The sequence below is a fragment of the Callorhinus ursinus genome, unplaced genomic scaffold (genome assembly GCF_003265705.2).
Source record: "Callorhinus ursinus isolate GAN/ISIS: 27379988/994484 unplaced genomic scaffold, GSC_fseal_2.0 scaffold2, whole genome shotgun sequence".
Taxonomy (NCBI): domain Eukaryota; kingdom Metazoa; phylum Chordata; class Mammalia; order Carnivora; family Otariidae; genus Callorhinus; species Callorhinus ursinus.
In genome coordinates, this window is record NW_027397064.1 from 80,584,734 (window position 1) to 80,608,047 (window position 23,314).

Genomic DNA, 23,314 nt, shown 5'->3' on the forward strand with positions numbered 1-23,314 from the left:
CTAAAAGCAAGACTTTTATTAAGCTGTAGTATTTAAAATTGTGCAGTGTTACTGCAGGGTCTGAAAAACAGGTGAATTAAAAGAGACGGAAAACCAAGAAATGTATTAACACATATACTGGAATTTAGTGCAGGACAAAAATATTATTTAAAATAGGAGAGAAAGGAACAAGCTAGTCAATACATGTTGGAATAATTGTATATACCTACTTTCATATCTACATACAATTTTAAGTCTTTCTCATACCGTGAACAAAACTAGTCTACATCATTTACATACATAAATATTAAATACCTTGTTTTTGCTATCTGAAATACATATATGTACATACAAATAAGACTTCTAGTATCATATTGTGCTATTCTTTTGAAACTTGATCTTCCATTTCACTCATTTTCTTTTCTAGAGACTTCCCTGTTGCTACTCATAGATATGGTATGTTGTTTTAATGGATACATAATATCTCATTGTATAAATGTACAATAATTTGTTTATTGGTAGGCACATGTATAGGTTGTTTTCTGATTTTTTATTATAGTGTTGAGATTAAAATCATCATATATGTTTTCTTTACACATGCATGGAAGTTTTTCTAGAATATGTACTTGGACTTGCTGGGACATGAAATCCACATATACCAACTTTATTAGTCTTGCCAATTGCCCTTAGTATTGAATATAACAATTTATAATCCCATTCTGTGAGAGATCTCTTTTCCTAAAGTCTCATTGAAAGTTTGTATTTTTAGCCTTTCAAATTTTTGCTTAATGGTGGGAGAATGTACCTCATTGTTATTTTAATTAGCAGTCTCTAAGTAATAGTAAGATTGAATATATTTTCATGTATTTACTGATATTTCATGTATTTATTGATATTTCTCTTCTTTAAATTGTCTGCTTATATTCTGTTAGTAAGTCTTACTTATTTGTAGGAGTTCTTTCTTGAAACTAAAACTGTCAATTACATGAGTTGTAAATATCTTTTCCCAAATGGTGGTTTGTTTCAAATTTTATTTAACATGTCCTTTGTTGTACAGAAAATTTTAAGCTAAACATAGTCTAATTTATGAAAAGTTTAAGTTTCAGTATTCAAATATTGAATATTACATATATATTTATTTCAAATTGTGAAGATTCAGTATTTGCCAGTTCCTGTTATGTTAATGGACTGGAATTATTAACATTCCTCTTTCATAATGGGCATGATGTTAAGTTTTTTCTGGAGAGGGGCCTTGAAGGACATTCCAGTAGGTAGAGGACTTCTCTTCCCTCTTTCTGATGTGTTTCCTTCTGCTGCTTTTTTGCTTCTGCTGTGTGGCTGGTCAATGGCGCAGGTGTGGAGAAAATCTGACAGTGATCAATTGTGTGTCCAGAGTGCTCAGTCATTTGGCAACTCCTCTATCCTGGCCTGTATAGTGACCATCTTGCCAGACCATTCAGAGGCAGACACTACATGCTCCAGACCTGCTCTGGCCTAGCCAGTCCAGTGGACTTATCTGACAGGAGTGGGCTTTAAGAACACCTTTTGGACTCCCACCTATAGGCTAGGGACTCTCATTTCAAGTTTGTCCTTCTTTGGATACTTCCTCAGCTCTAGGGTAGTCTTTAAGAGAGATCTTGTTACACTTTCATATTTCGTGTTCTTTCATAAAAATAATTATATCTGCATGGAGCACTGGGTGTTATACAAGTGGATCATGGATCACCACATCAAAAACTAATGATGTATTGTATGGTGACTAACATAACATAATAAAATAAAATTCTTATTTTATTTTATGTGAATGTGAAAAATGTGAAAAAAAGAAAAAAATTATATCAACTTCCCGTGTTTAAATTTCTGTGTATTTTCTGGCTCCTGATGAGATCCAAACTAATAAACATACTGCTCATTTTTTAATTGATTTGTAATGCTATATCATATATTCATGGGGTGGTTTTGATAACTTGCCTATTATGCTTTTTTTTTATGTGCCAGTTCTCAATCATTCAATTACTACATATTGTCACTTAAAATTTTTATTTATTTATTTATGTAAATATTTTTGGGTATAGCTGACACACAATGGTACAATAGTTTCAGGTGTCCAGCTCAGTTCCTCAACTTTCTGTGTTTTGCTATGCTCACACGAATATAGCTACTATCTGTCACCATAAAACACTATTACAGTATCATTGACTGTATTTTCTATGCTGTGCCTTTTGTCCCATGACTTACTCATTCCATTATTGGAAACCTGTATCTCCCACTCTCCTTCGCCCATTCTACCCTTTTCTCCCTCTCCCCACAACCATCAGTTTGTTTTCTGTATTTAGAAGTCTGATTCTGATTTTTGTTTATTCATTTGTTTTGCTTCATAGATTCCACATATAAGAGAAATCATGATATTTGTCTTTCTCAGTCTGACTTATTTCACTTAGCATAAATATTTACAATAGCCAAAATACTCAATGTCACTTTTAAAGATTTATTTGTTTATATACTTTGAGTGAGAAAGCACAAGGGGAGGGGCAGAGGCAGTGGGAGAGAGAGAATCTCAAGCAGACTTCACACTGAGCAAGGAGCCCCACTTGGGGCTCGATCTCACAGCTCTGAGATCACAACTTGAGCCAAAATCAAGAGTCAGATGCTTAACTGACAGAGCCACCCACGCATCCCTCAGTGTCACTTTTAACCATTTAGTGACTAAAAAATTTAATGTTCATTAGAGTTTTTATATATAAACTATATAATAAATTTAAAGATACTATATATTAATATAAATGTTACATAAATAAAATCTATTTAATATATAACTAATATATAAATATATTACATATTTAGAATTCATAATTGCTATTTATATATACACTATATACATATATACATTAGACATATACATGTACATGTAGTATATGTACATACATTATGTAATTATGTAAATGTAATGTACACTGCCAATTTGAATATATACATATACATATTTTAGATTAGCTATATTAAAATGCTTAATATTTTATAGAGTGTGTTCCTTTCTTAGTTTTTAAACCCATTTTGGCTTCTCCTTTCCCTTTGTTCTTCACACTAATTTTAGAATTGGCTTCTCAAATTCTTCAAAGGTTTCTATGAAGTATCAATTTGTCTTTAACTAAATACAGATTCATTTAGGGAAAATTACCATATTTACAATATTAAATCCTGCCATTCATGAACATGGTATTTCTCTACATTTATCCATATCTTTTTTTTGTTTTTTTTTATTAAAAAAATTATTTTGTCCAAAAATTACTCTTTGGTACTTTATATATTTTTTTGTTATTCTAATAAATAGGTTTTTAAAAATATACTTTCTGATGAATAAAAAATTTTTTCATGTGTTTTTCATGTAATTAGAAAATTTACTGAATTTTCTTACTAAACCTAAGTTTTGTTTAGATATTCTCTTGCATTTCGAAGTGCACTTTCCTATTATTTGTTAATCATGGCAATTTCCTCTTACCATTTCCATTTTTGAAATTCTTCAGTCATCTTTTTGTTTATATTCATTCTTTAATATAGTCAATACAATGTTTAATAGCAGTGGTAATAAACACCATTGCTAGGTTCCTGAATTAAAAGATAGAAATCCAAAATTTCACTATTTAGTATGATATTTACTATAATTTTTAGTCAATATCTAGGGGAAATCCCTAGTGTTACTATTTTGCTATCAGTTTTGAATCACAGTTAAGAATTGGATTTTATTAAATGCTTTTTCTCTGTTGAGATAATTATATGATCATATGACAGCTTGAAGTGGAAAATTACATTAATAGATGTTCTAAAATTAAAACATCCTTTCATTACTGAGTAAACCCTTCTCATCATAAAAGATATTTCATAACTTGATTCACCAATCATTTAGATAGGATTTTTCCATATGTGCTTAAAAGTTTAATTAGCGGGCGCCTGGGTGGCTCAGTTGGTTAAGCGACTGCCTTTGGCTCAGGTCATGATCCTGGAGTCCTGGGATCGAGTCCCACGTCGGGCTCCCTGCTCAGTGGGGGGTCTACTTCTCCCTCTGACCCTCTTCCCTCTCGTGCTCTCTATCTCTCATTCTCTCTCTTTCAAATAAATAAATAAAATCTTTAAAAAAAAGTTTAATTAGCTTGTAACTTTATTATTCTGTCATTGCCCAGTTTTATTTATTTATTTTTTAAAGATTTATTTATTTATTTATTTGAGAGAAAGAATGAGAGAGAGAGAAAACACATGAGAGGGGGGAGGGTCAGAGGGAGAAGCAGACTTCCTGCCGAGCAGGGAGCCCGATGCGGGACTCCATCCCGCGTCCCGGGACTCCAGGATCATGACCTGAGCCGAAGGCAGTCGCTTAACCAACTGAGCCACCCAGGTGCCCCCATTGCCCAGTTTTAATATCAAGGTTTTTCTAGTGTCATAAAATGGGCAGGGAGTACTTTTCCTTTTGTTCTTCATAATCTGAATCAATTTGCGTAAAAATGAATTGTTAATTTAAGAGGGCTTATCTCTGAGTAGTTCTTTGACTATTAGTAATTCCATTTTCTCCATAGTTACACATTTTCTCAGTCTTTCTATATCAGTGCAACTGAATTTTCATAATTTATACCTTTCTGAAAGGATATGCAATTTATCTACGTGTTCATAAATTTCTTCATAGTATTTCTACTCTTGTCTTCATGCATCTGTCTTTACAATCCCTGAAAATTTTTGTTTGTATCTTTGCTTAACCAGTCATTTTCTAAATAATTTTTTTTGTATTTTTCAAAGACTATTTTTGGTTTCACTGATACTTTCTACTCATTCTTTACTTTTTCCAGTTTTCTGCTTTTATCATCATACCTTCCCTTGTTTTCTCTCTGGGCTTGCTTTCATGTCTTGTGTGTGTCAAATTTTTTGATCCAATTTTTAGGTCATAAGTATGTCTTTAGAAGACTTTATATTCTATGCTAAGCTATATCCCACAAGTTTTGATGCATTGCAGTTTAATTGTTCAGTTCTAAATACTTTATTATTTCCTTTGTGATTCATTCTTTGACCAAAGACATATTTACAAATGTAATTTAAATTTTCAAATGTATTTGTAATAGACTTTTTAATTATAATTCCATGGCATTTTATAAGAGGATTTGGTTGATCATGGATTTGGGTTTGTTTAAACTTCTCTCATAGACAGTACATAGTCACTTTTTATAAATTATGTGTGTGTTTGGAAACTGTATATTCTGTGGATGTGGTCTCCTGTATATAAATCTATTTATATACATCTATTAGATTACATTTTTATTCATGGGCTCTATATGATTCTGTCTTTCAGATAATTAAATTTTTGTTATATGTTATATATATCCAAGAGTATTTTAGAGATATATATAAATTAACTAATACATCTATATTATATAGTGGATTGTGGATTTACTAGGTTTTCCTTATATTTCTGCAATGTTTTCTTTAAATATTTTGAGACTGTCTTGTTGCATTATACAAGTTAAGGATTATTATGTCTTCCTAGCAAATTGTTTCTTTTGTGGAAGAGTGATTGCTTCTCAATTTCATAGTTATTAAATGAATATCTTGGTCTCTTTTGGTTAATATTTGCAAGGTGTAACTTGTTCTGTAGCTTTATTTTCAATATTTCTGAGTTACATTTAAAATGTGTGAAAGACGGGCACCTGGGTGGCTCAGTCGTTAAACGTCTGCCTTTGGCTCAGGTCGTGATCTCCAGGGTCCTGGGATCGAGCCCCATATCAGGCTCCCTGCTCCATGGGAAGCCTGCTTCTCCCTCCCCCACTTCCCATGCTTGTGTGCTTGTGTTCTCTCTCTCGCTGTGTCTCTCTTGGTCAAATAAATAAATAAAACCTTTAAAAAAAAAGTGAGAAAGAGATAGTGTTCATCAAGTTATGGATGTCATCTCTGTTTTCTCCCAGCCTCACTTCAGCTGTGACTAGACCTGGCCAATGAGCATGGTGATCATGTTTCATAGATAGAGGATATCTAGCCATAGATAGAATATTTCAAGTTCATGGGAGAAAGAACTCTTTGTTTCTTTACGTCACTGAGTTTGTAGAGTTAATTTATCACAGTATAGTCTATTCTGAATACTAATTTTATAAGCTGAATTTTAGTTTAACAGCTGAATTCCTATTGTGTTTAATCTGAAAATCTGTCCTTCGTTATTTGAGTTGAATGTGATAAAGTTTTGCTGTGATTGCTGTTATGTTTGGCTTTCTATACTAGCTTATGCTTTCTTTTTACCCTGTTTTCCTTGCCTGGTTTTTCTACCTTTCTCCCTTTCATTGGATTATTAAGTTAATTTATACCTTCAACCCTTTCCACATTCTGTGATACTTTTTTGGAAATTCATCATTCAGTTTTCATTACATCTTCTTTCTCTCCCTCTTGGTGGAAATCACTTTTAGGAATTTCTTTTTTATTTTTCCTTTTTTCCGTGTGTGTGTGTTCTATGAGGCCAAAGTTATGGAAGTAGTTTTCAGAGTGATTTTTAGTTTACATTTGCCAGTGGCCTCAGAGATTTAATTGGTCCAGTATGAATTTTTATGTAAATTTCATAGTCATTTCTGTACCCGCTGGCATACTGTAAATTTGATATTTATATATGCAGAGTAGTTTTGACGGTTCTGGTTCTAAGCAGTTAAATATAAATAATAAATAAATAAATAAATAAATAAATAAATAAATAAATATTTATATAAAATCTTAGTCAGACACAAAAACTTACTTATGATTTTCCTGGGCCCAAGGGCATAATTTCTCTAATTCCATTTTCATTAAGAAGGAAGATTTCTCAGGGTCTAAGTCTCATTCAGGGACTACATTTCCAACTCTGTGGCCTTTAGGGAACCAAGAACATGTTCCCTGCTTGTGTAATAATACTCTGCTCTTTACATGCTGGGATCATTTTAGATCTCCTATTACCCTCATCTCATATTTTAGATCTTAATATTAGAGGGTTACTTCATGTGCTTTGCTTTGCTGACTTCAAGTTCTTGACACCTGGACATTTTCCTTTTCTTTAAGGCCAGCTGTGTTCTTTCTTTGTTCTAATTGTTATATTTTGCTCAGCATTGTTATGTGTTTGGAATGAGGTGGAAGTCTGTATTTTAGTCCACTATGTTGAAAAACTTGAATTCAATTTTTTTATTCATGTTTTATTATTTTAATTTTTTAGCATAATTATAGATTTACATAGACTGAATTTATACTGCTTTTTCCAATTAGTGCAATTTTTGCCATTTATGAAAAAATTTTTCTTTCCAAAGTATTTGTATTCTTTTAGATTTCCACATCATTACCTGAACAATATAGGTTTTTTAAAAAAAAGATTTTATTTACTTATTTATTTGAGAGAGAGAGTGTGTGTGAGCAGGAGTGGGGGAAGAGCAGAAGTGGGGGAGAGGGTGGGGGATAGAATCTCAAGCAGATTCTGCACTGAGTGGGGCTCAGTTTCAGGACCCTGAGGTCATTTGTTTAATTTTTTTTTTTTATTGGGGACCGTATGTGCTATGGTGAGTGCTGTGAATTGTGTAAGACTGTTGAATCACAGACCTATACTTCTGAAACAAATAATACATTATATGTTAAAAATAAAAAAAAAAGGGTGACTGGGTGGCTCAGTTGTTAAGCGTCTGCCTTCGGCTTAGGTCATGATCCCAAGGTCTTGGGATCAAGCCTCATATTGGTCTCTCTGCTCCGCGGGAAGACTGCTTCTCCCTCTCCCACTCCCCCTGCTTGTGTTCCCTTTCTCGCTGTCTCTCTGTCAAATAAATAAATAAAAATCTTAAAGAAAATAAATTTAAAAAATAAAAAGAAAAAAAATAGTAGGAAGGGAAAAATGAAGGGGGGGAATCAGAGGGGGAGACGAATCAGGACCCTGAGATCATGACCTGAGCTGAAACCAAGAGTCAGATGCTTAACTGACTGAGCCACCAGGCGCTCCTAGGTTTGTTGTTTTATCCTTAGCATTTGGCTTTGGGATACATATATATGTATATAATTTCTTTTTGCTACCTTAAGAAGTAATGTAGGACATTGATTTACTAATATAGATATTTATATATGTATTACAGTGATGATTTGCTAATAGGTTAATGTGTTGCATAATGTTTGAATTGTATTAGAAAATCAAAAGAATAGGACTTAAAGAGATTCGCATATCAAAAACAAAGGTCAGATGCTAAGAATGGTTTCAAAGCAATGTTTTAATTAATTCATTATAAGCCTGAGTCTGGCTTTATGGCTAATAAACTAATTCTACTTTTTCAGTGTTGAAGTCTTGATCAAATTCAGGTGCTGTTTCTTGCTGTCATAACTCACAGAGACTGAAGTAGAAATCCAGAATATTAGGTTGTTGACTCAATAAGTAATGTGGCAGACAGAATGAATGAATGAATTCTCTTGTTAGCTTGATCATTACATTTTCTTGATATAGATAAAAATGCAAAAAGAAAAATTATCAGATAGTTGTTTGGCTATTTTGAAATCACAACAGGAATAGAGGTTGTTTAATGTTTTTTGAGCTTTAATATTATCAGGAGCTCATAACTTGATAAGTCATTTCCTGTAATAGGAATGTACCTGTCTGATGGACCTGTATTCCCATACATCTAACACAACCTCTCCTGCATTGATAATGATTGCATGATTAGTGGCTGTTTCCTCATGGCTCTTCTGTACCTATGCTTCTGTTGCTAAATAGTCTTCCTTTGGGTTGTTGGCTATTTTGAATTATTTATTATCTTCAGTCAGGTTCTAAGTTTTTGTTAACCTTGAAGGCTTTCTGTCTCCTTAATGTATTTGACTTTGGAGTACTACTTCTGTGTCTTGTCTACCATTATTATTACTAGAACTAGCTGCTAAGATTCATTGAAGTCTTCATATTACTTGATTACCATGGTATATTCTTTTATGTGCATTTTGTCATTTAAACTTGTAACATAGCCTTGTGCAGTAGAAATTGTTGTTATACCCATTTTGCTGACGCATAGAGTTCTAAGTGACCAACTTATCCAGTGAGAATGTGACAGGTTTATAGTTTATTATTATTATTTTTTCAGGTTTATAGTTTATATTTAGGTATATTAACTTTAGAGCACATCTACCCACTTTAACTTTCACTGGTTCTTGGTATGAAGAGAAATACCTCTTTCACATTTCTCTGTAGCCAAATGAGAATATATTAGATTAGAATTATAGTGATCATCCTCATTTTATATGTGAGGAAATATATCTAGAAGCTCAGGGTTTTATCTAAGACCACAAGCCAATTAGTTGCTAGTCAAGCCAAGATTGGAACCATGACCTGTTAGTCCTGGGATCTTTCCAGCGATTCCAGTGATATTTCCTACTTCTCATTTCCCTTTTACATCTCCCTGTTGTAATATGTGGACCATTTCATTTACAGGGCTGCCTGGGAAAGATCAATCATTGGTTATATATTGATTAATGGTATTTACATGTCAATATAGACACATATAATCATATAAAGGTGAAGAAATGACTACTGTCATTACTAGGACATGGACACCGAGGATTTTGGATGTGGTGGTCAATTTTCCTTCTTTTCTTTTTTCTCCCCTAAACTCTACATCCGTTTTTTTTTTTAAAGATTTTATTTATTTATTTGAGGGAGAGAATGAGAGAGAGCGAGAGAGAGCACGAGAGTGGGGTGGGGGGAGGGGCAGAGGGAGAAGGAGACTCCCCACTGAGCAGGGAGCCAGACATGGGACTCGATCCCAGGACTCCAGGATCATGACCTGAGCCGAAGGCAGTCGCGTAACTGACTGAGCCACCCAGGCGCCCCAACTCTCCATCCTTTTAAACTAACTGAGCAAGTATGGATATTTGTAACACAATAAGAATGAGGGATACAAAAATCTGAGTTTCAAATACAAAAACAAACAAAATCTGTGTGAAAATTTCTATCTAGTACTTAGCAGGCTATAACTAGCTAAATAACTAGTTTAGAGAGGCATCCCACTGGGAGCATTCCCTTTTTCATATATTCTGAATGGAAAATTTGTGGCTTTGCAAAGAATGGCTACTTTCTAGTTAAAATTCGAAGCATTATCATTGTCCAGCTGAGCTTCTCTGTGGGGCAGCCATCTTAAGACTCTATTCTCTTTCATTTCTAAAATAATTGAAATAACATGGTAAAGATTCAGTCCTTTGAAGCCAGTAGGATATAGAAATTATATGACAGTAATCCCAGATGGGTGGGGTTTTATTTTTGTTTTAAAATTTTTAGGGAACATTATACTTGTGCAGGATGTCAGTGTGGCAGATTTGAAGATCAAAGTTCTTTTTTCAGGTACAGCATATATGCCAAAGCTAAGACATCTCCCTTGGCTCATTGTGCCCATGTGTACTAACTCTTAATAATAGCTGCCAATTCCAGTAAGAGAGAAAGCAGTTAAGGGCCCATACTCATCCCTCCTTTGTTGAGTCTGATAGGCAAGGTGATGTTGTGATGATCCATTACCAGTGATGGAATCACCAGGAATTGAACAACCAAGCATTATTATCCTGAGTAGCCAAAAGAACGCTCTTTGAGAAAACAATTAATTTGTTAGACAATCTCAAATACTTGAAAATCCAACCCTATTGATGTAAAGTTAGAATTGCAAACTTCAGAAGTCAATAATCAATGTAAAATTTAAAGGATTAGAATAGTTTATTTTTCTATTAGTGCAGACTCTTTCCTTGGGGGGAGACTTCTTATTGCTTTTCATTTTTAGGGGATTTATTCCAGCTTTATTATATATATATATATATATATATATCCATTATAATTAGATGTAGTCTGATATTATTTAAAGTTTAGCAACTGACAAAGATAATGGCTTTAGATAGACATTGGTCTCCTCATTTAAAAACCTTAGAGGCTAGAATTTCCTAACATGAACAGCTAGCATTTTAAAATTTGGGCTGAAAGGAAACAACATTCAACAGGAAAATATTGTTGTACAACAGAGTTTGGCAAATTGGAAAGATCAATTTTTTTACAAATTTCAACTTCTATGAAGAAAGTTTTCACATGGTTAATTAGTAACATTTATTCAGTGCCTACCCACGTGCAGTTCCTGTGTTAGGTATTGAGGTTATCAAAGTGGTTCCCGCTACCCTTGAATTTACTATATAGGTGGAAAGACAGACGAGTAGCTAGGATAGTAATACACTACAGACTGCATTTAGAAAGGTGGTGACATACCCCAACTTAGAAGAGCAATCAGGTAAGACTACCTACGGGAGGTGACAGGGGAGCTGAATTTTACAAGAATCAAGTTAGCCAGTAGAAAGGGAGAAGAAGGAGATTCTAATCCTAAAACAATTGTAAGACCACAGGGCAAGCACTAATGGAAACAATCTCATCTAAATAAGACCATCTCACCCCACTCTCTTTTCAAACTCCAGTTCGATTTGTAAAGAGCCCTTTTTTCCCCCATCCCTTAAAAAAACAAACTGGCTTTGACCTGCAAATGTTATGTTATGATACAGTGGCTACCTGTTGTGCACTCATTGTCTTGTGTTGCAACAATTACATAATGTTGTGTTTTCTTGTATCACCTTCCTTGACAAGGAAGGGGTTAGTTTTATCTTGTTCAGCATTTTCTAGGCCCTATTGTGTATTACGCCAACCCCAATCATCTATTTTTTCTTCTCTCTACTGATCTGAATCCAGGGATTTTTCCATTAATTTTGTCCTTAATTAACTCTTAAATGTTGCTTCAAGGCTGACCGCCTATCTATTTAGATGTAGAATTTCATAATGTCAAGAATGATATTTTTGCCAACTTATTGTGAAGAAAATTATACCTATATTTCCAATGGAAAGAAATTAATTCATTGAAATTTTGCTGTCTTAATGCACATTATTATAGCTCATGGTCACTTGTGTTTAGAAGTAAAAGGAACCATTTACTTTTCCTAGTTTTGTCTACCCTTTTTGCATAGCTCAGTTTAAACAGCTACTTTCCTTTCATACAAAACCCAGTTTCTTTCATCATTTATAAAGTACATAGAACAGAATATACTTTGTTTTTCACAGATGAGTTGGAAGAAGGAGAGAAGTTGGTCACACTTCAGTTACCTGAAAATATTAAACATTTAATGGTTTTCAAAGCCTTTAAATATGAATGCTTTAAAATTGTCCATATACAAATCACAGATAGAACTTTAAGAAATTGTATGACTTTTCTTCTTCATCCTTTTTTTTCCCTTGTTAAACACAGTAGCATTTTAGGATAATATGTGCTAGCTTCTTTGTTTGTGTAACAGTCCCTGACATGGATCTTTCCAAGCATAGTAAGGAGTATGAATTGTGCTCGCCTAAAGGCTATGAAACCCAAAAACTGTGAAATGGAGTTCAAGCACAGCCCTTTATAGCTTGGTGGAAGTTCAACTGTAGTTTGGGGTAGTTTAGTCAGCGGTTTCAAAAATACTTTGAAAACTTTATCTACATATAAGCATTCTTGTACTGGGCTGTTGTGAGTATTGAAAAGCAAGTATTCTTCCATTCATTATACATTTCCTACTTTGTGGGAATAAAGACCACTCATTGAATGTTTGCTAGTTGGACTGCCAATTGAAAAAATTGAAAAAAAATGAAATGTATGAATAATTGATATACAGTGCATTGACTATCTTTCATTAAAAATCCGTTTATGTGTTACCCCAGGATTTTGGCTTAGGAAATAAGGTGGGTGTGAACCACATTTCAGAAGTCCAATCTTATTATCTAGTTCTTCAAATATTCCTGCTTAACTTTTTCCCCCCAAATTTAATTCAATTACATAAATAAGATTTAAAAAAGCAAATATTGAGTCCCGCATCTGGCTCCTTGCTCAGCGGAGAGCATTTCTCCCTCTCCCTCTGCCTGCTGCTCCCCCTGCTTGTTCTGTCTGACAAATAAATAAATAAAATATTTAAAAAAATAAAAATAAATTAAAAAAGCAATAAAAGATCTTGAACTACTATCTAAATGTATTTTGTCTAGTCTTCTGATTTTCTCTTTGGAAATAAAACTTCATGGTCAACCATTGGTTGAAAAGATATAATGAAAACTATGGCAAAAATCCAATGGAATCCTTTGCATTCAACAAATCTTTATTGAACATCTACTTCTGATTCAGAGACATTAGAATAAATGGACTTACTCAAGGAAACAGTATCGATTATTTTCTAGAGCCAAGGATTCTTTCTGATTTCTTTCTTGAAGGGGGTTCCAAAAGTTCTCTTCAATATAAGATAGTATTATAGTACCTTAAGTATGATTCCTTTTTCACATATGACATTTATTTCATAATAAAGGAGTTGGAAAGGTCTGGATTCCAGTCTTAAATCTTCTGTTTACTGGCCATCTGACCTTAAGAATGTAACCATATTTGTCTGTTCCAACTTAAGCAGTACCTTCAGCAGTGCCTGTATAGTCCAGTGGCTTCAGTTTCCTCTTAACATCTACCTGAGATAGCTCCCCCAGGATGGCCCTGGTTCTGGGTTTCCTTACTGTTGACCTCCAACCCTGGGTGGGGAAGAAGTACATTTCCTGCTTTTGCTAATTCCTGGGTGGCCTCACCTACCCCTGAGAGCCCTTCCTGTTTGTCTTTCACCCATGTAAACTGTTTCCAAGCTTAAACTTGGTGTGGTATTTATTTTCCTGACTAGACCTTGACTGATATACCTCTGTATGCTCCCATTTCCTCTTCTGAAAATGGAGATAAAATTACCTACTTCAGATGGCTATTTTGAGGATTACAGTTGTAAAATACCTGAATAATTCAGTCAGGGGATAGAATAACAGACAAACCAGCAGTGGGGGAAGTGTGCTCTGGAGGGGGAGGAGCCAGGAAATGCTGACAAAAGGAAAATAACATTTACTGAGGTTCTTTTTTCCCAAAAATCCTAACCCTGCAAGGTAATGATCATTATTTTCATTAAGATGAAGAAAATGAGGCTTGTATGTACATGGTTAACATAAAAATCAGAGCCCAAATCTGTCCATACCCTAAATTTATATTCTTTGTTTTGTTTTTCTGTCTACCATGATGACTCCTGTTAGAAGGATTTCAGATATAAATTGTTACTAAACAGTGTTGAATTAGGCAGGCTCCGTTTTTAGGGATGGAATCTCTAGTCATTGACAAAAAGCGGAGCAAAAAAAATTTTTTAAGATTTATTTATTTATTTGAGAGATAGAGAGAGAGAGAGAGAGAGAGCGCAAGTGAGTGGGGAGGAGGAGCAGAGGGAGAGGGAAACAGAATCTCCAGCAGACTCCCTGCTGAGTGTGGAGCCTGATGCAGGGCTCTGTCTCACAACCCTGAGGTCATGACCTGAGCCAAAATCAAGAGTCAGACACTTAACCCACTGAGCCACCCAGGCACCCCTCAGAGCGAAATTTCTTAAGCAATTTTGCTTTGTTTACATGAGTGAAGAAAAATACTATTCATTTAAAACACACATACACTTTTTAGAAGGATGGAGTTCTAACCCTTTCTTAGTTTAGCACTCACGTCTAGAACACCTCTTATCTAATCTCTAGTTATTTGCATTTTTAGCCCTTTGTCAAGATGATCAAGATAAGTTATGAATCAGAAATGTTTTGCTTTTAATTGCCCATATTGTCCATGTGAATGCCACTTTTAATTACCATCTGTTTCCCTTTTTGCTGTTTTATCCACGGGGTCTAGTAAACTGTTTTCTATTATCAAAAATAAGTCAGGTGACAAGGCTCAGAAATTATTTGTGGAAGAATACACATCTCTAATCTGAATAAGAGAGGAATACCTTAAAATAAATATTCCAGGTGTGAAACTTAGGCACTGTAGCAGGTGCAAATTCCCACCTCAGTTTTTAAGTTTGTAAACTTCAGAAGGACTGGAAGAAGTTTCTGTATGATAGAAATAAGGATCTTTGAATTTTGTTTAGATATTCCTTTGTGTTTTTGGCAGTTTTACAGGCAAAACAGTATAGTTTATATAAGGAAAAATAACATGGAAAAATGATTTAATAGCGTGACAGGATACATGAAGAGAACTTCAAAAGCTCCTGACAGCTGTGGAGGGTGAGCTCATATTTTGTGGAATGTAGCAGGGAAGACAGGTGAGCACAAACCTCAAATTTCCCACATGTGAGATACCTGGGAGGTCTACACACTACTGTGGGAAGCGATGATTTAAGGAAGGAAAACTTTAACTAGACACACATCAATGAGGGAACCAATATTGATAAAATAAAAAGGAATCTCAAGGAATGTGGATATCACTTCCAAGAATTTTGTTCACATTCACTTAATTGATTTTTACTTTGTTTCTCATTAGATGTTTTGTTTTTGCATTCATTTGCCTAGAGCCATACCACCCTGGATTGTGATCTCCTTAGATGTTATGAGACTGAGCAAAGTTTAGTCCAGAGTTAAGTTGTGGGGGAAAAAAAGACCACCTAGGAGAGTTGTGCATGTGATCACTTAACTCTAGAGTTACTGATGCAGTAAGAAATCCACGAAATAATATGGGTTCTTAAACTGAGACACCCCTGCCAAAATCTGAAATTGACATAGGGAAGGTTGGAAAACAGTTTTATAACTTTTGATGACTATTGTCTTATTTATCTTAATCTTCATTTGATGTTTATATTACTGGATACTATTTGATTGAGGAAATCAAGAGATAACATTTGTTGATAGCTGTTAGATGCCTAGCACTGGGGGACTATGTAGCTTACGTGAGTACCTCATTTACACTCAACATAACCCTCTTGAAGACGTACGTGTTATTTACTCCTATTTCGCACATGAGGAAACTGAGGCTCAAGGATGCCAAATATATTAATAGAGAGCTTGGACAGGAAGAGAAGGGACAAAAGTGTAGGGCTGGTGAATAAGAGCCTATGAAAGAGTGCCAATAGTTTTAAAGGGGTCTAATGATATTAAAGTGTCTTAAGTGTTAACTTTTAGGTTGCAGGGTTAGGCTAAAATAAAGCCCCATTATTGGACAAAATGTGCTTCAAACTGTTGGTACTCTTTGAAGGGATGTGGCAGCTTTTTCATCATAAAGGGATAGAGACCCCAGGATTTATGCCAATCTCCAATTTATCTAAAAGTCCTCCCACAATTTCAACATGCTACCAGCACTGACTGTGAATGAGTATGGCTATGAAAATACATAAAGTATGGCTGTGCCATTAATCAGGTGCGATCTTTCAAAGCATCATAAATTACAGTGATCAATGCCAAGTCTCATCTTGATGACTTGGGGACTAAACCCATGGATCAGACTGACAGAGACAAATAAGAAACTAAATAGGGATGTGACAGTCTGTTAGAGGTAGAAGCTACTTGTTAGATTTTCAGACATGTCATTTGTGAAAGATGGTGGATAATTTGAAACTCTGTGTGCCCCTCATCTATGATTCCTTATGCTTATAAGTGGAATTTTGTGCCATTCTTTGCAGATTTTATTTTGGTTTGAAATAAAAATATCAGTATCCAAGTAATTATTATCAAAACATATGTTACTTCTGCCCAAATTTCAAATGAATTTAAATTAAAAGTAAAAAAAATCTATATTTCCCTTTTTTTGTGGGATTGTACTTAGAGATTCAATGAGAAATTGTAGATTGATTTCTTAAAAAATATTTTTTTTCTGACAATGTAATACTGTTGGTAACTGAAACTTGAAAAATTAGTAACAATATGAACAAAAATATATGTCTGCATTTTCATTGTCACTATAATACTTGCAAGTGTTGTTACAGATATTACAATAATTTTAAAATTCAAAAAAATATATTTATTAAAAAGTAACAGAATATAATCTGTGGTAGTTGTCAGATGTTTTCCCCGTGATACTCCATATTACTTGGAGCATCAGTGTTTAAAAAAACAGAAGCCACTCTATGTGTCTTTGATAATTGAATGAGAGGCATCCATAATTGTGGGACACCAAGGAAGGAAAGGCATGAACTCACTTAGCTTGCATAATGGGAAGTGGTGGATCTCTGAGTTTACGTTGGAGCTTCTACAGAACTCAGGAATGTCCAGGTGTCTAGCACAGCCAGCTGCACTGAAGTGAGTGATTCCCAAGAAGCCTCATCAGTTCTCACAGCTTCTTGGAACACTTAAGTGGATACTTTGCAGAAGTTCACCCTGAAGTTCCTGCAAACTCCACATCTGATATCTTGAGCATGATCTGCCTCCAGTGAATAATATTTTCATCCCTTTCATTTTCCAAAGCTCACATAAGTGACTGCCAGTGGTAGAATCTAACCCTACAGGAAAGCATGCAGGAAGAAGGATTCTGGGGAATGTGTTACTAGTCTCTTCGATAGTGCTGAGGAGGTCACTGAAGGTAATGGCAGTGATGTTGACAACAGTGAATCCAGCACAGTTCAGTCATCTCATCATCCTATGATATTATTTTACCCATATTTAAACTTCTGACTTCTCACCACCACCACCAAACCATGATTTTAATGTTACGTACCCATGCGTATCCCTCATATGACTGAAACCATGATCACCTTCTCTAGAATAAGGAAGGATACAAAGTCCCATGTGTTATGATACCCATCTCTAGGTGATATTCAAACCTTTATTAGCCAAGTCAAATCCCTTTATTTTTATTTTAGTTTTTTTGAGAGAGAGAGTACACGTTCATGAGCAGGGGGGTGGGGCAAGGGCAGAGGGAAAAGAAGAAAGAGAATCTCAAGCAGGTTGCATGCCCAGTGTGGAGCCCTGTGCGGGGCTCCATCTCACAACCCGAGATCATGACCTGAGCTGAAATCAAGAGTCGGATATCTAACTGACTGAGCCACCCGGGTGCCCCTCTAATCCCTCTTTTACATCCTGTAATTTAAAGACCAAATAACAGGGTTAGAAGAATGAATACACAATATGTTAGAAAGTAATATGTTAGAAAGTAGGGTAGTAGACTTGTGTGTGTACTTCATACTGATCGAGAGGGTCTATAAGTAGATCTGATGAAGAGACATCAACCATTACCGGAGATTCTGAACTTTGATCTTGAAGCTGTGATCACGTGGGTTATTTCCTTTGGGGTTGGTTAATGTATTTGCATGCAGGAAGGGGAGTGAACCACTTATTCTGTAACCAGAAAGCAGGCTTTTTAGTCATTAGAACTTCTTATCAAATGTTTCTGGTCCACCTGAACAAGTAGTAAGTTCGCTTTTCGCCCATGCTTATAAATAGCTATGGTCATGTGACTTGTTTTGAACAATGAAATGTGAGCAGAAATGACATACTTGTAAGCTCTAAAGGTCAGTGCAAGACTTACCATGCACTCTCTCTCCCATACCTACAGGCAGTATTACAAATACCAGCTGTTTCATGAGGATGATGAGGCTCTGATCCTCAGAGCCTACCTAGGCTCTGATGGGCAAAAATGTGTGGGAAAGGGGCGCTTGGGTGACGCAGTTGGTTAAGCATCTGACTCTTGGTTTCAGCTGGGGTTGTGCTCTCAGGGTCATAGGACCAAGCCCCATGTCGGGCACCGTACTTGGTGTGAGTCTGCTTGGGATTCTCTCTTCCTCTGCCCCTCCCACTCATTCTCTCTCTCTCTCTCTCTCTCTCTCTGTCTAAGATGGATGAATGAATCTTTTAAAAAAATGTGTGGGGAAAAAGCCAGGATAATGATTATAGACAACAATATTATAAATATCAACTTTGCTGAAAGATTAGATCTTAATTAGTCCCACCACAAAAAAATAATTATGTGACATGATAAAGATGCTAGCTAATGCTATAATGGCAGTCATATTACAATATATAAATATATCAAATATGATAATATCAAATGAAAGCTAGGATTAGGAACTATCACATTTCCAAGGAGATCCTTTCAAGAGTAGAGCAGGGCAGCTACCTCCTTTCCCTGTATAAGTAGAGAAAAATATGTCTTCCTCATTGTTATAGACCTTAAACTTGCACAATGTTGTATGTTATATATATTTCAGTAAAAATGAAAAATGTGTGGAAGAAACACAGAAACTTTTACTGTGTTAACCAACTGATACTTAGGGATTTTTATTACTGCAGCCTAACAAATCCCATTCTGAATAATACATCCACTATTAAATCTGAAAAGAAATAACAGTATCAAGTTTTAAGGTTCAAAAGTTGTCCAATATTTGGAATGCAAAACATACTAGAAAATGACCTTAACATTTAATGCAGCTTAGCAAATAGAAGGGTATTGAACTGGTTTAATATTTTTGTGATTATATTAAGGTTTATTATATAGCATATAACTTTTCATAAAATGTCATCTCAGTCGGGATTATGGGATGTGGAGGGTTAGCAACTCACCATGCTGATGATTTGTCTACATAATATTTGGAAGTGCCCATTTTCTTTCCTGAGGCTTACAAAGATGGTCTGAACTGGTCCATTAGTCAGCATATGCCTGGCCCCGTTCCAGGCGCTTGTAGATATCTTATTCACTTCTCAAAATGAAGTATATCTTTATGACAGCATTTCAGAGAATCCAAAGTATTCTTGATTCTTCAAAATGAGGGTGTATAGGTCAGATTAATGCAATGACTTGCCTGGGAGAAATATATTGCAATGAAATAAACGAGGAGACACCCAAAGCGTCAGTCTTAGTTTTTAATAGCTGTGTTACTTGGCTCAAATACTTAAGTTTTGAATTCTAATTTTATCTTATAAATATTGAGGATAATAATAACTACCCCATAAATTTGTTGTGAGGTTTGATCAATGTGTCAAACCATAGTGGTTACTCAAGATATAAGGTGGGTTTTTAATATTTACCTTTCAAATTTTTATCCTGAATATGCATATGAGATAGTTTGGATCATAGATTTCTTAGTAATTACTTCACAGTAAATAATAAGTATGTCCACCCCCCCTTGCCCACAGCTTATCACTAGAGCAACATGATGAGAGTCAATGGGAATTTCTCCCATATGAGTGGCTAGATAGTCTATAGGCAAGCAATGAGGAAGACATATTTTTCTCTCCTTATACAGGGAGAGGAGGTAGCTGCCCTGCTCTACTCTTGAAAGGATCTCCTTGGAAATGTGATGGTTCCTAATCCTAGCTTTCATTTGATATTATCATTGACCAAATCATTTGGTATATTTGGTGTACACATGTATTTATATCAGTTGAATTTTGCAATATATAAAAGTCAATTTCTCAAAAAAAAGAATGGCTGATTTTCCCAGTGTTCTCCAGGAATAGAAAGCCTTCAATCACCCAAATTCTGTGTCACCAACTTTTCCTTCTAAGAATCCTATTAACTCTGCTGTTTGGCAGAATTAAAAAAAAATAAATAAAAAAGTTTTGGGCAGCTGACAATGTCCAGAAGGTAGTGACGTGTGGCCATGGCACAGGGCAGTAGCTGCAAGATGTTTTCTTCTGAAACTAACTAGAAAGTCATGGAGCATGAAAAACCCTTTTCTAGACAATGTGAAATGAAACAGGAAAATACACTCCAATTACTGTCCTACATAAATATCCAAAGGGAACAAAGAGCATCAGTCAGGAGGCTATTGTCTCCCTAATTATGTTCCAAATTGGAAATGGCAACTTGTTTTCTTCCTCACATAATAGTTCTCTAAATAAATTGTCTTCTCCCGCTGTCTGCTGCTCTCTTGAGGATTTGGTTATTTAGAGATAAAGAAGAACTCGCAGTTGTGAAAAACATGGGTTATGAGCCAGCTCCCTGCCTGAGAGAGAAAATGGAAATGAACACTGGGGTTATGACATGTTGAAAGTCAAATACATTTTAGCAATTCATTTGTTGTTATTTGGGTCCTAGGGAAGCCTTTTATAAATTTTACATATATATCTTTTGACTGTTAGAATACTGACTTAGCACACTGCAATGAAGGGCTTGCTTCTTGAAAATCACATACAGAATATTTGATAATGTCTCCATCTTAAAGTGTTGTGGTAGCTCTTCAAAATAAGAGTTTACCTGATGGGGATTTAAGAGAAAAACTTTCTTCTCCCTCTGACCCTACCCCCTCTCATGTGCTCTCTTTCTCTTTCAAATAAATAAATAAATAAATCTTAAAAAAAAAAAATTAGGGGCACCTGGGTGGCTCAGTTGGTTAAGCGACTGCCTTCAGCTCAGGTCATGATCTTGGAGTCCTGGGATCGAGTCCCGTATCAGGCTCCCTGCTCAGCGGGGAGTCTGCTTCTCCCTCTGACCCTCCCCCCTCTCATGTGTTCTCTCTCTCTCTCTCCTCTCTCTTTCAAATAAATAAATAAATAAATAAATAAATCTTTAAAAAAAAGAAAAACTTTCACTAGTATTAGTTCATCTTTATCATATACTTATGTTTTCTTTCTGTATAGTTTTTTATAAAGAAATATGTATTGTCTTCAGAAAGTTTTCAGAATTCATCCTTAAAACTTAATCCTGATTTTTTTCTTAGCGGCTTTCTCTATGAAGTACTTATATGATTTTTTTTTTAACTTTTTTTTATTTATTTATTTGACACAGAGAGAGACAGCACAGCAGGGGGAGTGGCAGGCAGAGGCAGAGGGAGAAGCAGGCTCCCCGCCGAGCAGGGAGCCCGATGTGGGACTCGATCCCAGGACCCTGGGATCATGACCTGAGCCGAAGGCAGACGCTTAACCATCTGAGCCACCCAGGCGCCCTATATGATTTTTTTTGAAGACAATATTACTGTGTTTAAGCTTTGTTAGTGAAGTATCATCTCAACTGTACGGTGAAAACTTCAGGGGTGGATTTTGCATGGATAATCTATCCCAAGTTTACTTGCTTATTTGTTAGATTTTTGGTCCTATATTCACAGAATCTACTTTTATTCTTTTTTTTTTAAAGATTTATTTATTTATTTGAGAGAGCGAGAATGAGAGAGAGAGAGTACATGACGGGGGGGAGGGTCAGAGGGAGAAGCTGACTCCCCGCCAAGCAGGGAGCCCGATGTGGGACTCCAGGATCATGACCTGAGCCGAAGGCAGTCGCTTAACCAACTGAGCCACCCAGGCGCCCTAATCTACTTTTATTCTTGAAAATGGTTATCAACTATTATTACCTTCTATGATTATAGCTAGGATATGAAATATTTATTATGGTCCAAAGTTAATTTTTTCTGAGTTCAACTGAAAGTGTTTTTAATTTCCTAAGAATTTAAACTGTTCATGTTTTTTGATGTATTGATATGTCCTTAGGTAGGTTTGTTTATTTTGTGTTCTAAATCTTTAAATCTTCTGTATCAAAAGCGATTTGTAGATAGTCGTTGGTAGATTTTTATCTTCGTAATATCCTGTCTTTCAGTATAAATGATAACATAATGTTTTGACAAAGTGAAATCAAAAACTAAAGACATATCATAAAACACAAAGAAGTACAAGCCCAAGACACCTTTAAAAGAAAGTTACAGAAGCTTCATTCGCAAGGAAGGTGAGTATATCAGTGTCATTTTCCTGAGATAGATATAACATGGAATATATTGTGATAAGAAACTCAGTAATTGATCTAATGTGGTACTGTCAAATAGAAGAATACAAATAATAATTATATTATCAATTGAAAACCTTTCCTAATTCGGATTTTTTAAAACATATTTTCCTTTTTCTAAAGAATACCTGACTTCCACCCTTGATCAACCACAAGGACAGTTGTCAGGGCTTTGTTTATGTTGAAACATGTTTCCACATGAAAGTATAAAAGCTACGTATAAAAGCTACCTTTTTTATGCTGGCAGAGAGAATTCTATGTGTTAAGGACACTTCTTTTTTTTTTCTCTCCCCTCTGCGTATATACAATCCGAGAAGAAGAAAAGCTACAATCAGTTTAATACTGTGACTCTGTTCGATGGTTTTACCAGTAGGGGTCAGCAGAGAGGAAATAATTTGAGAGAAATAATGTTAATCTCCAGCAGGTTTGTCATCTTTACTCCTTTAAATTTCAGCCAGATTAGAGTGAAGAGTTCCAAGGGAGACAGTGGGTCAGCTACTGTCTTGGCACAAATAGACTGTGTACCCAACACAGAAGAAAAGAGAGCTCATCAAATGTTAAACATGAATTAGGTTTAGAAGTTTAACAACTGGAAAAAATGTCTGATCAACAATTTCAGAGTTATTAAGAATTAGCAAAATCATATTTGTCCCTCTCCTTCCCAGTTTCAGTTTTATCTTGAAATATAGCCTCTTTCCCCAATTTAGGCTTCTGTTTCTTTTTCTTTCTTTTTTTTTTTTTTTGACTATGTCTAACAAAGTACCCATTTTTCAAGTCCAGAGGGAAGATTTGGGTTTCTGGGCAATCTGTAACACTTTTTTAGGTAAAATTCT

General features: G+C 35.2%; 1 long non-coding RNA gene across 3 annotated transcripts in view; it reads right to left on the reverse strand.

Moving 5' to 3' along the window:
• The window catches only part of LOC112810991 (uncharacterized), a 38,706-nt gene that overhangs the window by 11,114 nt on the left and 4,278 nt on the right, over positions 1-23,314 (reverse strand). For 2 of the 3 annotated variants that reach the window (XR_012381959.1, XR_003204931.2), the window contains exon 4: positions 19,331-19,569. This is a non-coding gene — a long non-coding RNA (uncharacterized lncRNA). Of the gene's footprint in view, positions 1-8,264; positions 8,434-19,330; positions 19,570-23,314 lie in introns of those variants that run through there. The other variant, XR_012381961.1, reaches the window with a different exon arrangement.